This window comes from Hyperolius riggenbachi, chromosome 1 (assembly GCF_040937935.1).
Source record: "Hyperolius riggenbachi isolate aHypRig1 chromosome 1, aHypRig1.pri, whole genome shotgun sequence".
Lineage (NCBI taxonomy): Eukaryota > Metazoa > Chordata > Amphibia > Anura > Hyperoliidae > Hyperolius > Hyperolius riggenbachi.
The window spans coordinates 21,689,125-21,702,747 of NC_090646.1; the positions used below are offsets into that span (position 1 = coordinate 21,689,125).

The 13,623-nt window shown below is 52.3% G+C and overlaps 1 protein-coding gene and 1 long non-coding RNA gene across 2 annotated transcripts in view; one reads left to right on the forward strand and one right to left on the reverse strand.

Moving 5' to 3' along the window:
* ADAM33 (ADAM metallopeptidase domain 33) overlaps positions 1-13,623 on the forward strand; it is an 83,555-nt gene that overhangs the window by 10,005 nt on the left and 59,927 nt on the right. Inside the window, exon 3 of the mRNA XM_068266246.1 lies at positions 11,939-12,017. The gene's annotated coding sequence lies outside the window, so the exon portion shown is untranslated. The remainder of the gene's footprint in view (positions 1-11,938; positions 12,018-13,623) is intronic.
* The window catches only part of LOC137545144 (uncharacterized), a 231,270-nt gene continuing 229,016 nt past the window's right edge, over positions 11,370-13,623 (reverse strand). The window contains exon 3 of the long non-coding RNA XR_011026004.1: positions 11,370-11,453. This is a non-coding gene — a long non-coding RNA (uncharacterized lncRNA). The remainder of the gene's footprint in view (positions 11,454-13,623) is intronic.

Here is a 13,623-nt window from a genome sequence, read left to right on the forward strand (position 1 = left end):
TGTAGCTCTGTGTGCCGCTGGTGTGGTCTTCTTCATTGTCCAGTGCTGCTTTCACTGTACTTCCGGTAACCAGGAAGTACAGTAAGAGTGGTATTGGACAATGCAGAAGACCAGACCAGCGGCACACAGAGCTACAGCGCCTGGAACCAGGAAGAGAAGAGGTAAGTCATTCCCCTCTTGTTACCGATGCGCTAAATTCTGGAGGGGGGAGAGCGGAAGGGGGACACCCAGGTGAAGAAGGGGGGGAAGCTGCCTTCTCCCCGCTGCTCTGTGCCCCCTCCTGTTCCCGGCCCAAAGGCTCATCTCACGATGAAATAACCTATGAGTTGAATCTGCCTACATGCCAATGACAAATGCAAAGACAGGAATGGGGCCCCAAGCTACTGCTTCTGTTGCCTGGTGGATAATCCGGCCCTGTCTGTAGCTCTAGCACAACCATGTTATTTAGACAAGTAAACAAGGCAAAGATTAAACCATATGAAGCAAAAATGTTGTCCGGTTTGCTTTAAAGCGGACCTCAACTCAGAACTTCCTCTCTGTTCTAAAAGATAAGCAACAGCATAATAACCTTCAAAGAAAAAAACATTTCTTTGTTACAGCTGATACAAATCCTGCAATAAATCTGCAGTGTGTGTCTACTTCCTGCTTTCATGGAAGCAGATAGAACGTTAGCAGCATGTGTTTATAAACTAGCTGCTCTGCTGAGGCAGCCAGCTGACATAGGGGAGAGATCAAATTACAACTTGTGCTTAGTCACAGATAAGGGGGACTTAGACCGGCTAAATTCTCTAAATACATACAGGAAGCCTTTCTCTGTGTTTTCCTTCTGTTCTGTGCAGGAGTTTAGGTCCACATTAAATATAGGTACACAAACAAAGTACTTCCAAAATGCACAGAGCCCTGCTTAAAGGAGCAGGCTCTGGCCCCTCCCACCTTCTCCTTCGCAGAATTTGTTTACTACGCGTTTCGCCTGAGGTGTGCAGTGAACTCGGCGTGTGGTATTTCCCCCTGCAGGCAGCCATTACTATGCTGTGACCTCGCCAAGCCTGCTTCTAGGAATACATACAGAGTGAGAATAGCTCTGAGCATTGCATGGATTCCATTCACATTCCCTGCGTGTCACAGCAGCGCGGCACACAGATGGTTAATAGAGATACAGCGCTGTGGCTATGGCTGCCACACTATCGTCCAGCACTGACGCCCCTCGTGTCCTCTGTACAGGGAATATTCCCCTTCCTCTCCACACTAAGTAGTGCCTGTGACATGCACTGCTGTGCTCCAGGAAGAATGGTGCAGAGTTCCAGACGCATGAGACTTTACAGTAGTGTTTCAGAGGCAGAGTTCAATTACTTCTTCATAGCTCTCAACTGTCCCTCTTTTGGATGTGATTAGGGGTGTGTCATGGGCGTGGTTAGAGGTGTTACAGGGGTGTGGCTTAAGTGTCTCTCTTTCTGATCTCAAAAAGTTGGGAGTTATGCTTTTTTATACTTAAAGAAAGCATCAGGCAACATATAGAAAATGAGATCCACTTACCCAGAGCTTCCTCCAGCCGATATGTCCCTCCCCGCAGCTCCAGTGTCCCCGGATTCTCTCCGCTGGAGATGCTGACCTCTCCAGGTCGGCATCTACTGGGCTTGCGCGAGATCGGTTGGTGGTCGCGCCTACGTGGTTCGGAGTGCACTGTGCAGAGTGTGAGTACAGGAAATCATGGTTCTAGACCTTTAGCTGCCTGAGGCAAATTTGTGAGGATGCACCACCTCCCCCCCCCCCCCCCCCCTAATTTGGAATTATCGCACAGCACCTAACAATTCACTCTGCTTCATTTAATGTCCTCACATGACATGCTGCAGCTGCACACAATAGCACACTGGCTGGCTGTGAGCCTGACAAACACACTGCTAACCCCCAGCCACTCCATTCTTCCTCAGTCAGGCCAGCAGTGCCACCTCCTCCCTTCTGCTGTGCAAGGCAAATGAAACACTGCTGCTCTCCTGCCTCCTCCCTCACTGTCAGACTCCTCACACAGCACAACAAGCTGCTTTTCCCCAATGCTGCTCTCCTGCCTCCCTCCTCCTCACTCACTGCCAGACTCCTCACACAGCACAACAAGCTGCTTTTCCCCAATGCTGCTCTCCTGCCTCCCTCCTCCTCAGTCACTGTCACACTCCTCACACAGCACAACAAGCTACTTTCCCCAATGATGCTTTCCTGTCTCCCCCTCCTCACTCACTGCCAGACTCCTCACACAGCACAACAAGCTGCTTTTCCCCAATGATGCTCTCCTGCCTCCCCCTCCTCACTCATTGTCAGACTCCTCACACAGCAAGCTGCTGTTCCCCTATGATGCTCTCCTGCCTCCCCCTCCTCACTCATTGTCAGACTCCTCACACAGCACAACAAGCTGCTTTCCCCAATGATGCTCTCCTGCCTCCCCCCTCCTCACTCACTGCCAGACTCCTCACACAGCACAACACGCTGCTTTCCCCAATGATGCTCTCCTGCCTCCCCCTCCTCACTCATTGTCAGACTCCTCACACAGCACAATAAGCTGCTTTTCCCCAATGATGCTCTCCTGCCTCCCCCCCTCCTCACTCATTGTCAGACTCCTCACACAGCAAGCTGCTGTTCCCCTATGATGCTCTCCTGCCTCCCCCCTCCTCACTCATTGTCAGACTCCTTACACAGCAAGCTGCTGTTCCCCAATGATGCTCTCCTGCCTCCCCCTCCTCACTCACTGTCAGACTCCTCACACAGCACAATAAGCTGCTGTTCCCCAATGATGTTCACCTGCCTCCCCCTCCTCACTCATTGTCAGACTCCTCACAGCACAACAAGCTGCTTTTCCCAAATTATGCTCTCCTGCCTTCCCCTCTTCACTCACTGTCAGACTCCTCACACAGCACAAGAAGCTGCTTTTCCCCCAATGATGCTCTCCTGCCTCCCCCCTCCTCACTCACTGTCAGACTCCTCACACAGCACAATAAGCTGCTTTTCCCCAATGATGCTCTCCTGCCTCCCCCTCCTCACTCACTGTCAGACTCCTCACACAGCACAATAAGCTGCTGTTCCCCAATGATGCTCTCCTGCCTCCCCCTCCTCACTCATTGTCAGACTCCTCACAGCACAACAAGCTGCTTTTCCCCAATGATGACCTCTTCACCTCACTTCTCCTCCTACTCTGACTGCATGCTGTTAGTGTAAACACACATGCTGTTCCTCAAATCTCTGCCACCTGATGCAAATGTTTCACCTTGCTTCATGAGAGAACCGGCCCTGAGTACCATAGAGATCATTGCAGCACTTTACATACACAGTGGTTGCTTTAATAAACTGCAGAGTTGGCCGTCATTCGGGCAAGTTGATATGCCAGGTGGGCCGCTGTACTCACCCATGACTATTGGCTGAGCTGGTCATTATCAATATAAACTTTATTCATCATCTCAATAAAATTCAGTCTTTAGGCTCAAGTTAATAATAAAACTTCAGGTAATCAAAATATCCCGCCCACCATTGTGTACAACTTTCACCGCCAATAAAGACAACAGCCTACAACAGTCAGTCTATAAGGAGGGCCGGGGGGATCCCAGCTTGTCCTGACAGAAAGCGAGAGAAACAGACAACATCACCTGAGATGTGAGGGGGAATCAGCGTCCATTGGCTGTCAGGAGCCAATCAGAGGGGAGTGATACCTTCACCTCTGCACAGCAACAGCAGCGCCAGATAACCCTCCCAGCAACAGCATCAGACCTGAAAGAAAAGGCGGGAAAATCAGTACCACCTGCCAATACACACTACACAAAGCTATGCGTTTAAGTTAGATGCTTAGCACTGACACCACACAGACCGCTTTGTACAGCCACAAAAGTCCCAAGTGGCCTGCGCTCAAATGCTCTCGCTCTGGCCATACAATAACAGGCTCAGCACCTGGGAACTGAGACATCTGTTCCTGGAGGGGGCTCTCTTAGTGTCATCTGAGACCAGGATGACAGCTGGTATTCTATAAAGGAATACTTGTAGCAAGGCCTCCATTTACCTGTCAGTTTTCCTTCAGACAATCTTATTCCTAGAAGGAGCTGCTGCTACCTGGGATCAGTGTTGCCAACTCATCCCTTTAATTACTGACACATCTAGGTTATACAGGTTCTGGGGCTATTTGCACATAATCAGTGCCTTAACTGCATCTACCTAGCCACAAAACCTGTATAATTCATAGGTGTCAGTAATTAAAGGGATGAGTTGGCAACACTGCCTGGGATAGCTGCTGTGCTGCTGGTGGGATAGCTGCTGTGCTGCTGGCAGGGGAATGGCTGCTGTGCTGCTGGCGGGGAATGGCTGCTGTGCTGCTGGCGGGAATGGCTGCTGTGCTGCTGCCGGGAATGGCTGCTGTGCTGCTGGCGGGAGAGCTGCTGTGCTGCTGGCGGGGAAATGCTGCTGTGCTGCTGGCAGAGGAATGGCTGCTGTGCTGTTGGCGGGGAATGGCTGCTGTGCTGCTGGTGGGGGAATGGCTGCTGTGCTGCTGGCAGGGAATGGCTGCTGTGCTGCTGGTGGGGAATGGCTGCTGTGCTGCTGGCGGGGGAATGGCTGCTGTGCTGCTGGCGGGGAATGGCTGCTGTGCTGCTGGCTGGGAATGGCTGCTGTGCTGCTGGCAGGGGAATGGCTGCTGTGCCGCTAGCGGGGAATGGCTGCTGTGCTGCTGACGGGGGAATGGCTGCTGTGCTGCTGGCGGAGGAGAGCTGCTGTGCTGCTGGCGGAGGAATGGCTGCTATGCTGCTATCGGGGGAATAGCTGCTGTGCTGCTGGCGGGGAAATGGCTGCTGTGCTGCTGGCAGGGAATGGCTGCTGTGCTGCTAGCGGGGAATGGCTGCTGTGCCGCTGGCGGGGAATGGCTGCTGTGCTGCTGGCGGGGGAATGGCTGCAGTGCTGCTGGCGGGGAATGGCTGCTGTGCTGCTGGCGGGGAATGGCTGCTATGCTGCTGGCGGGGGAATGGCTGCTTTGCTGCTGACGGGGGAATGGATGCTGTGCTGCTGGCGGGAAATGGCTGCTGCGCTGCTGTCAGGAAATGGCTGCTGTGCTGCTGGCAGAGGAATGGCTGCTGTGCTGCTGGCGGGGATATGGCTGCTGTGCTGCTGGCGGGGAATGGCTGCTGTGCTGCTGGCGGGGGAATGGCTGCTGTGCTGCTGATGGGGGAATGGCTGCTGTGCTGCTGGCTGGGAATGGCTGCTGTGCTGTTGGCGGGGAATGGCTGCTGGCGGGGAATGGCTGCTGTGCTGCTGGTAGGGAATGGCTGCTGTGCTGCTGGCGGGGAATGGCTGCTGTGCTGCTGACGGGGGAATGGCTGCTGTGCTGCTGACGGGGGAATGGCTGCTGTGCTGCTGGCGGGGAATGGCTGACGTGCTGCTGGTGGGGAATGGCTGCTGTGCTGCTGGCGGGGAATGGCCGCTGTGCTGCTGACGGGGGAATGGCTGCTGTGCTGCTGATGGGGGAATGGCTGCTGTGCTGCTGGCGGGGAATGGCTGCTGTGTTTAATCAGAAGAAAATGTATGCGTGCTCAACATCAAGCTTAACCCTTTCAAGTCTGGCTGTGCAAATCTGGCTAAAATGGCTTCAGAAATACATTTGCTTTCGCATGCCAAACTTTGCAGGGTCAAAAACCAATACCGTGAAGCGGTTGCCCTGCAGGAATTAGTTCATGCTTTATAGCACTATCCAGGAGCGCCACGGGGAGGCTTCCCAATGCTCCCATACAACCGGGGGGCTGTGGGGCCCCAGGCTCTCTCACTGCCTAGGGACCACAGCGACACCCCGGAGGTGGAGGCTGGGCGAAGCAGACGACCCCCCCCCAAAGCGTGGCCAGCGCTGGGGGGGGGGAGCCATCCGCACCCACCTCCCAAAAATTTAAAACCAGGCACTTACCTTAACGTCCATTGCGTTCTGCTACTGCGCATCGACTCGGGGCACTGCATAGAACAGGAGTGACGCATGGGTCACCCCGAGCTGTGAAGCTCAGGGCTGGCTCACACACATCTCTCCAGAAGGGGGGGGGAGGACAGGCACAGACAGCCCACTACTGGAGCAAGCCGTCCACCACCTGCCTCCAAAGGACAGAATTGCAAATAGCTTAATCAGAAGAAAATGTATGCGTGCTCAACATCAAGCTTAACCCTTTCAAGTCTGTCTGTGCAAATCTGGCTAAAATGGCTTCAGAAATGCATCTGCTTTCGCATGCCAAACTTTGCAGGGTCAAAAACCAATACCGTGAAGCGGTTGCCCTGCGGGAATTAGTTCATGCTTTATAGCACTATCCAGGAGCGCCACGGGGAGGCTTCCCAATGCTCCCATACAACCGGGGGGGCTGTGGGGCCCCAGGCTCTCTCACTGCCTAGGGACCACAGCGACACCCCGGAGGTGGAGGCTGGGCAAAGCAGACGACCCCCCCAAAGCGGGGCCAGCGCCGGGGGGGGGGGGGGGGGGGGCATCCGCACCCACCTCCCAAAAATTTAAAACCAGGCACTTACCTTAACGTCCATTGCGTTCTGCTACTGCGCATCGACTCGGGGCACTGCATAGAACAGCAGTGACGCATGGGTCACCCCGAGCTGTGAAGCTCAGGGCTGGCTCACACACATCTCTCCAGAAGGGGGGGGAGGACAGGCATAGACAGCCCACTACTGGAGCAAGCCGTCCACCACCTGCCTCCAAAGGACAGAATTGCAAATAGCTTAATCAGAAGAAAATGTATGCGTGCTCAACATCAAGCTTAACCCTTTCAAGTCTGGCTGTGCAAATCTGGCTAAAATGGCTTCAGAAATACATCTGCTTTCGCATGCCAAACTTTGCAGGGTCAAAAACCAATACCGTGAAGCGGTTGCCCTGCGGGAATTAGTTCATGCTTTATAGCACTATCCAGGAGCGCCACGGGGAAGCATGAACTAATTCCCGCAGGGCAACCGCTTCGCGGTATTATTTTTTGACCCTGCAAAGTTTGGCATGCGAAAGCAGATGCATTTCTGCATGAGCAATGCCTCATGATAAGCCATTTTAGCCAGATTTGCACAGCCAGACTTGAAAGGGTTAAGCTTGGTGTTGAGCATGCATACATTTTCTTGTAGTTAAGAATGGCTGCTGTGCTGCTGACGGGGGAATGGCTGCTGTGCTGCTGACGGGGGAATGGCTGCTGTGCTGCTGACGGGGGAATGGCTGCTGTGCTGCTGTGCTGTTGGCGGGGAATGGCTGCTGGCGGGGAATGGCTGCTGTGCTGCTGGCGGGGATATGGCTGCTGTGCTGCTGACGGGGGAATGGCTGCTGTGCTGTTGGCGGGGAATGGCTGCTGGCGGGGAATGGCTGCTGTGCTGCTGGCGGGGATATGGCTGCTGTGCTGCTGGCGGGGGAATGGCTGCTGTGCTGCTGACGGGGGAATGGCTGCTGTGCTGCTGACGGGGGAATGGCTGCTGTGCTGCTGGCGGGGAATGGCTGCTGTGCTGCTGGCGGGGAATGGCTGCTGTGCTGTTGGCAGGGAATGGCTGCTGTGCTGATGGTGGGATAGCTGCTGTGCTGGTGGCAGGGAATGGCTGCTGGCGGAGAGCTGCTGTGCTGCTGGCGGAGGAGAGCTGCTGTGCTGCTGGCAGGGAATGGCTGCTGTGCTGCTGGCGGGGAAATGGCTGCTGTGCTGCTGGCGGGGAATGGATGCTGTGCTCCTGGTGGGGAATGGCTACTGTGCTGCTGGCGGGGAATGGCTGCTGTGCTGCTGGCGGGGAATGGCTGCTGTGCTGCTGGCAGAGGAATGGCTGCTGTGCTGCTGACTGGGGAATGGCTGCTGTCCTGCTGGCGGGGAATGGCTGCTGGTGGGGGAATGGCTGCTGTGCTGCTGGCGGGGGAATGGCTGCTGTGCTGCTGGCGGGGGAATGGCTTCTGTGCTGCTGGCGGGGAATGGCTGACGTGCTGCTGGTGGGGAATGGCTGCTGTGCTGCTGGTGGGATAGCTGCTGTGCTGCTGGCAGGGAATGGCTGCTGTGCTGCTGGCGGGGAATGGCTGCTGTGCTGCTGGTGGGGGAATGGCTGCTGTGCTGCTGGCGGGGGAATGGCTGCTGTGCTGCTGGCAGGGAATGGCTGCTGTGCTGCTGGCGGGGAATGGCTGCTGTGCTGCTGGCAGGGGAATGGCTGCTGTGCTGCTGGCGGGGAATGGCTGCTGTGCTGACGGCAGGGGAATGGCTCCTGTGCTGCCGGCAGGCAATGGCTGTTGTGCTGCTGGCAGGGGAATGGCTGCTGTGCTGCTGGCAGGGGAATGGCTGCTGTGCTGCTGGCGGGGAATGGCTGCTGTGCTGCTGGTGGGGAATGGCTGCTGTGCTGCTGGTGGGATAGCTGCTGTGCTGCTGGCAGGGAATGGCTGCTGTGCTGCTGGCGGGGAATGGCTGCTGTGCTGCTGGCGGGGAATGGCATGCTGTGCTGGTGGCGGGGAATGGCTGCTGTGCTGTTGGCGGGGGAATGGCTGCTGTGCTGTTGGCGGGGAATGGCTGCTGTGCTGCTGGCGGGGAATGGCTGCTGTGCTGCTGGCAGGGGAATGGCTGCTGTGCTGCTGGCGGGGAATAGCTGCTGTGCTGCTCACGGGGGAATGGCTGCTGTGCTGCTGGCAGGGAATGGCTGCTGTGCTGCTGGCGGGGAATAGCTGCTGTGCTGCTGGCAGGGGAATGGCTGCTGTGCTGCTGGCAGGGAATGGCTGCTGTGCTGCTGGCGGGGAATGGCTGCTGTGCTGCTGGCGGGGAATGGCTGCTGTGCTGCTGGCGGGGAATAGCTGCTGTGCTGCTGGCAGGGGAATGGCTGCTGTGCTGCTGGCGGGGAATGGCTGCTGTGCTGCTGGCGGGGAATGGCTGCTGTGCTGCTGGCGGGGAATGGCTGCTGTGCTGCTGGTGGGATAGCTGCTGTGCTGCTGGCGGGGAATGGCTGCTGTGCTGCTGGCGGGGAATGGCATGCTGTGCTGGTGGCGGGGAATGGCTGCTGTGCTGTTGGCGGGGGAATGGCTGCTGTGCTGTTGGCGGGAAATGGCTGCTGTGCTGCTGGCGGGGAATGGCTGCTGTGCTGCTGGCAGGGGAATGGCTGCTGTGCTGCTGGCGGGGAATAGCTGCTGTGCTGCTGGCAGGGGAATGGCTGCTGTGCTGCTGGTGGGGGAATGGCTGCTGTGCTGCTGGTGGGGAATGGCTGCTGTGCTGCTGGCGGGGAATGGCTGCTGTGCTGCTGGCGGGGAATGGCTGCTGTGCTGCTCACGGGGGAATGGCTGCTGTGCTGCTGGCAGGGAATGGCTGCTGTGCTGCTGGCGGGGAATGGCTGCTGTGCTGCTGGCGGGGAATGGCATGCTGTGCTGGTGGCGGGGAATGGCTGCTGTGCTGCTGGCGGGGAATGGCTGCTGTGCTGCTGGCAGGGGAATGGCTGCTGTGCTGCCGGCAGGGAATGGCTGTTGTGCTGCTGGCAGGGGAATGGCTGCTGTGCTGCTGGCGGGGGAATGGCTGCTGTGCTGCTGGCGGGGGAATGGCTGCTGTGCTGCTGGCGGGGAATGGCTGCTGTGCTGCTGATAGGGAATTGCTGCTGTGCTGCTGGCGGGGAATGGCTGCTGTGCTGCTGGCGGGGAATGGCTGCTGTGCTGCTCACGGGGGAATGGCTGCTGTGCTGCTGGTGGGGGAATGGCTGCTGTGCTGCTGGCGGGGAAATGGCTGCTGTAGGGATTCACATATCACAGCTGTCCTCGGGGGAAGTTCCGGAGCCCATGTCACACTCTTTCTACAAGGCACATGTACGGCAGGTGGAGGAGCTCCAATCAGCTCCCTCAGGTAGTGACTAGAGATGGTCCAAACGGTTCGCCGGCAGATAGTTCCCGGCGAATTTCCACTGTTGGACAGGAAGTTGCATCGTGTGTACATGTCCAAAGTGCACCGGATTGATAAAGTGATCGATTTTCCAATTATAAGTGTGCAAAATCTATCACGTTATTGATCAGAAACTGGTCAGAGATGTCGGAAATAATCGCCCGATTCCCGCCTGTCGGGCAGGAAATTGCATTGTGTGTAATTGCACTTTGTGTTAGGTGGAATAGCTCAAAGAAGCTCTTTAGGATAGAAAACAACTAAAGTTTTTAGCTCTTCCTATACTGGAAACAATATGAGACTCTTTGCTACTAATGTTCTATATTTTTAGCTGTACTACACATACAGGTTTGCTTTAAACAATGCAGCAAGACTGGCACTTCTTTAAACAGTATATTTTAGTCAAGCAGAGACATAACCAATGTTTCAGGATATGGAGGACCCTTCTTCAGGGCAAACAGGTCAAATAGATCTAATAAAATAATCAAAGAATAGCAACCTTTGCTGATACACTTGCCAGCAAGTGATGTGGCCCATGCGGTGGGCGCAGCACACAGAGCATCCTTGAGGAAGAGGCTTTTGGCCACGAAACACATCACACACATCCTTTGATCATCATTTATTCTAGTGGCTCTTATCTGGTTACACACCTCGTCTCAGTTCTATTGTAAGTATTTTATGGACTAATTAGTGGTTTGTGAGCCAGATTCTGTTTACATTATTGTGGTTTATTTTACTACGGAGTGTTAGTGGTACTTTTCTTCATGTTGGGACTTGTACTTTAAAGGGAACCAGAGAGGAACATAATAAAAAAAAAGAAAAAACTTTTATGCATACTTGGGGCTTCTTCCAGCCCCATACGCACAGATCGCTCCCACGCCGCCATCCTCCACTTCCTGGAACCGCCGGTACCGGGCCCGTCACTTCCGGCAGACGCGGACAATTGTCCGCATCACTGGGGCTCCCTCCATACCCGTACGCATGAGGCTGTGCACTAGGCAGCCTCATGCGTACGTATATGGAGGGAGCCCCGTGCGATGCAGACAATTGGCCGCGTCTGCCGGCCGACTGGCGGTCATGACGGGACCCGGTACCGGCGGATCCAGGCAGCGGAGGACGGCGGCGTGGTAGCGATGGGGCTGGAGGAAGCCCCAGGTATGTATATAATCTTTTTCCTGGGGCCTCTGGTTCCCTTTAAAGTTTGTTTTATGATATAGGCGATCTAGTTGCAGTATGGAACATTCTTTCATCTGTTACACATTATTTCTGCTTAGCCATTTTAAAAACATTCCATCTGGTTAAGTTTATGGTCTTCAGCAGTGCTGGACACTCAAAAAGAATGTTTTACTCGATCTGTGGGGTAGATAAATAGCTTTATAGAATGATACTAAACTGTAGGTAAGCAACCCTTGGGCCGTGGCGATTAACAGAAATAAACCCTCTTAAAAATTACAAAAGTAACCAAAAACCTTTCAGGTTCTTTTTTTTTTTTTTTTTAATTATTATTCAATTTGATGACACCGATGCTATTTTTTTGTTGATTGAATGTCCAGAGGAAGTTCTTTGAAGCTCCACACACATGTTCGAGATTGCCACAATTTCCTAAAAAGAATTGTACTATATACGTTAAAAAAAGTTGGTTGGATTGAAAAACATTTCACTCAGTAATCGGCTTTTGATCTTTTTAATTGTTAGTAAGAATATGGATTTTAATATGGATTTTTCAAATGTAACAACAAATAAAGCAAGTACAACACAGTTACATTGTATTATAATGCTACCTAACAATCACTTCCCCACATAAATTATTTTCACATTACATTCCATATTTCCAGCTTTCTTTTTTTAGTATACATACACGGAGTATTTCATAATTTCATCCATTTTGTTATTTGTAGACACAATAAATAAAGTTTGGCTTGTCCTGAATAGTAACATACAATTTATTCAGGTTGAATACAGTTGGACAATCCGTCACACACCATACAATTCTTGGTAAAGTTAGTCTGAATTTTCCAATCATAATTGTCCAGTACATGCTGAAGATATTCCCTCCTCACTTGCTAATATAATTGCTGGCTTTTCAGAGACCTCCTGGCACTGAACTTCACTGTCTCCTACTACAGAGAAGATGGGGAATTGGTAACAGAGTCTCCGGGACATCTGGTATGTAATAATTCTATATATAGTTACCTTCTATGTAATGCACGCATTGCTATGGTAACATGCATTACCCTGTGAATACCATAGCAACAGGCACACTAACCTGGTAACGCGTGTGGTGCTAATGGGTTACCGGCCAGTGCTCCCCCTGCTGGTAACACTAACATTATCATGTGCACCCTTTTAGTGATGAGCTCACAAGTAGTGAACTACTCGAATTCTTGATTAAAATGAGGCTTAATTGCCTCAGCAGTGTGGCTGGGAGAGAGGGGGTTACTTACCCATCAGTCCATGGACCTCTAAGTGTTCCAAATATCTTGCACGCGTCCTCTTGGACGCATTGCAAGACTCACTACCGCGCAATTCCTCCTTCCGGCTTGAAGTAGGAAGTGCACATAATTATTTTTGTATATAGGAAAGTAATGCATAAAACTGAATACAGAAAATTAAAAAAAAGTATCTAACAAATGAACAGATTGATCTATTAAAATAAAGGGAATAAAAGTGAAAATAACTTGATATAATGTCTGAGCAGTTTGTAGAATAACCGTGTCCTGAAGTTAGTAAGTTCTGTGAGTAATTACCGGTAGTCCATAGATAAAAAGCCCAAATCTTTGATAGTATGGATAGGCTAGCAGGGACTCGGGACAGCCTGTGAATCCAGCAATTTAACTCTTTCTCCGCTGGAGGGTGGAGATGGTAATCAGAGATGGGCAGTCGCTGCCATATGATCTGGTTTCCTCCCCTTTCATTATAGGGAGAAAGAGATATGGAATATCTGACGTTATTATATCGGTGCATCACGCAGAGAATGAGACCTGCATGTTACTTGCTATTCCCAAAGATTAAACACATATTAGTCATGATATTTCATTTCCGGGAAAACCATATCTTTGTGACAGAAGGTGGTAGACACATGCATTCTGGCTTAAAGCTATTGGGAATCGTGATCTGATCATGTGTGCCAAATGCCCCAATGTTATGTACGTGGGAGAAACTGGACAAACTCTGCGCAAACGTATGAATGGACACAGGCACACTATTAATGATACCAAATCTGGGCTCCCAGTTGCTACACACTTTCTGTCCAACGGACACAGCATGGATGATCTTCGTGTCACTGCCCTGAAGGGCGGCTTCAAAACGTCAAATGACCGATTAATAGCAGAAACAAAATGTATAAATCGGTTCAAAGCTGTGGAAGATTTTGAATAAGGACAACAACTTTTTATATTGGTATGAGACTGATGATATATGAACTGTCTCAGCCACTCTAGCTGAACTTGTGAACTAAGAATTTACGATACCTCTGGGTCAATCCTAATCCCAGGTCTGTGAGCATGGAGTAAACAAGGATCCTTAGCTCAGCTAACAACCTCTAACCCCATTTGGATGGTCTGTTTAAATTAAGGCATCTTAATGACATGTATTTATGCTTGAAAAAATATCTGTTTTCCCTTTTGATGTTGCATGTATATAGCTGTCTGTACCACCAGCTTGCAAACTAACAGGATATAAGCCCGACGAAGGCTGCAAGGCTGAAAGCTCGCTTATTCTTATTCATTTTTAGTTAGCCAATAAATGGTATCATTCTGGTTTAAAACTTCTT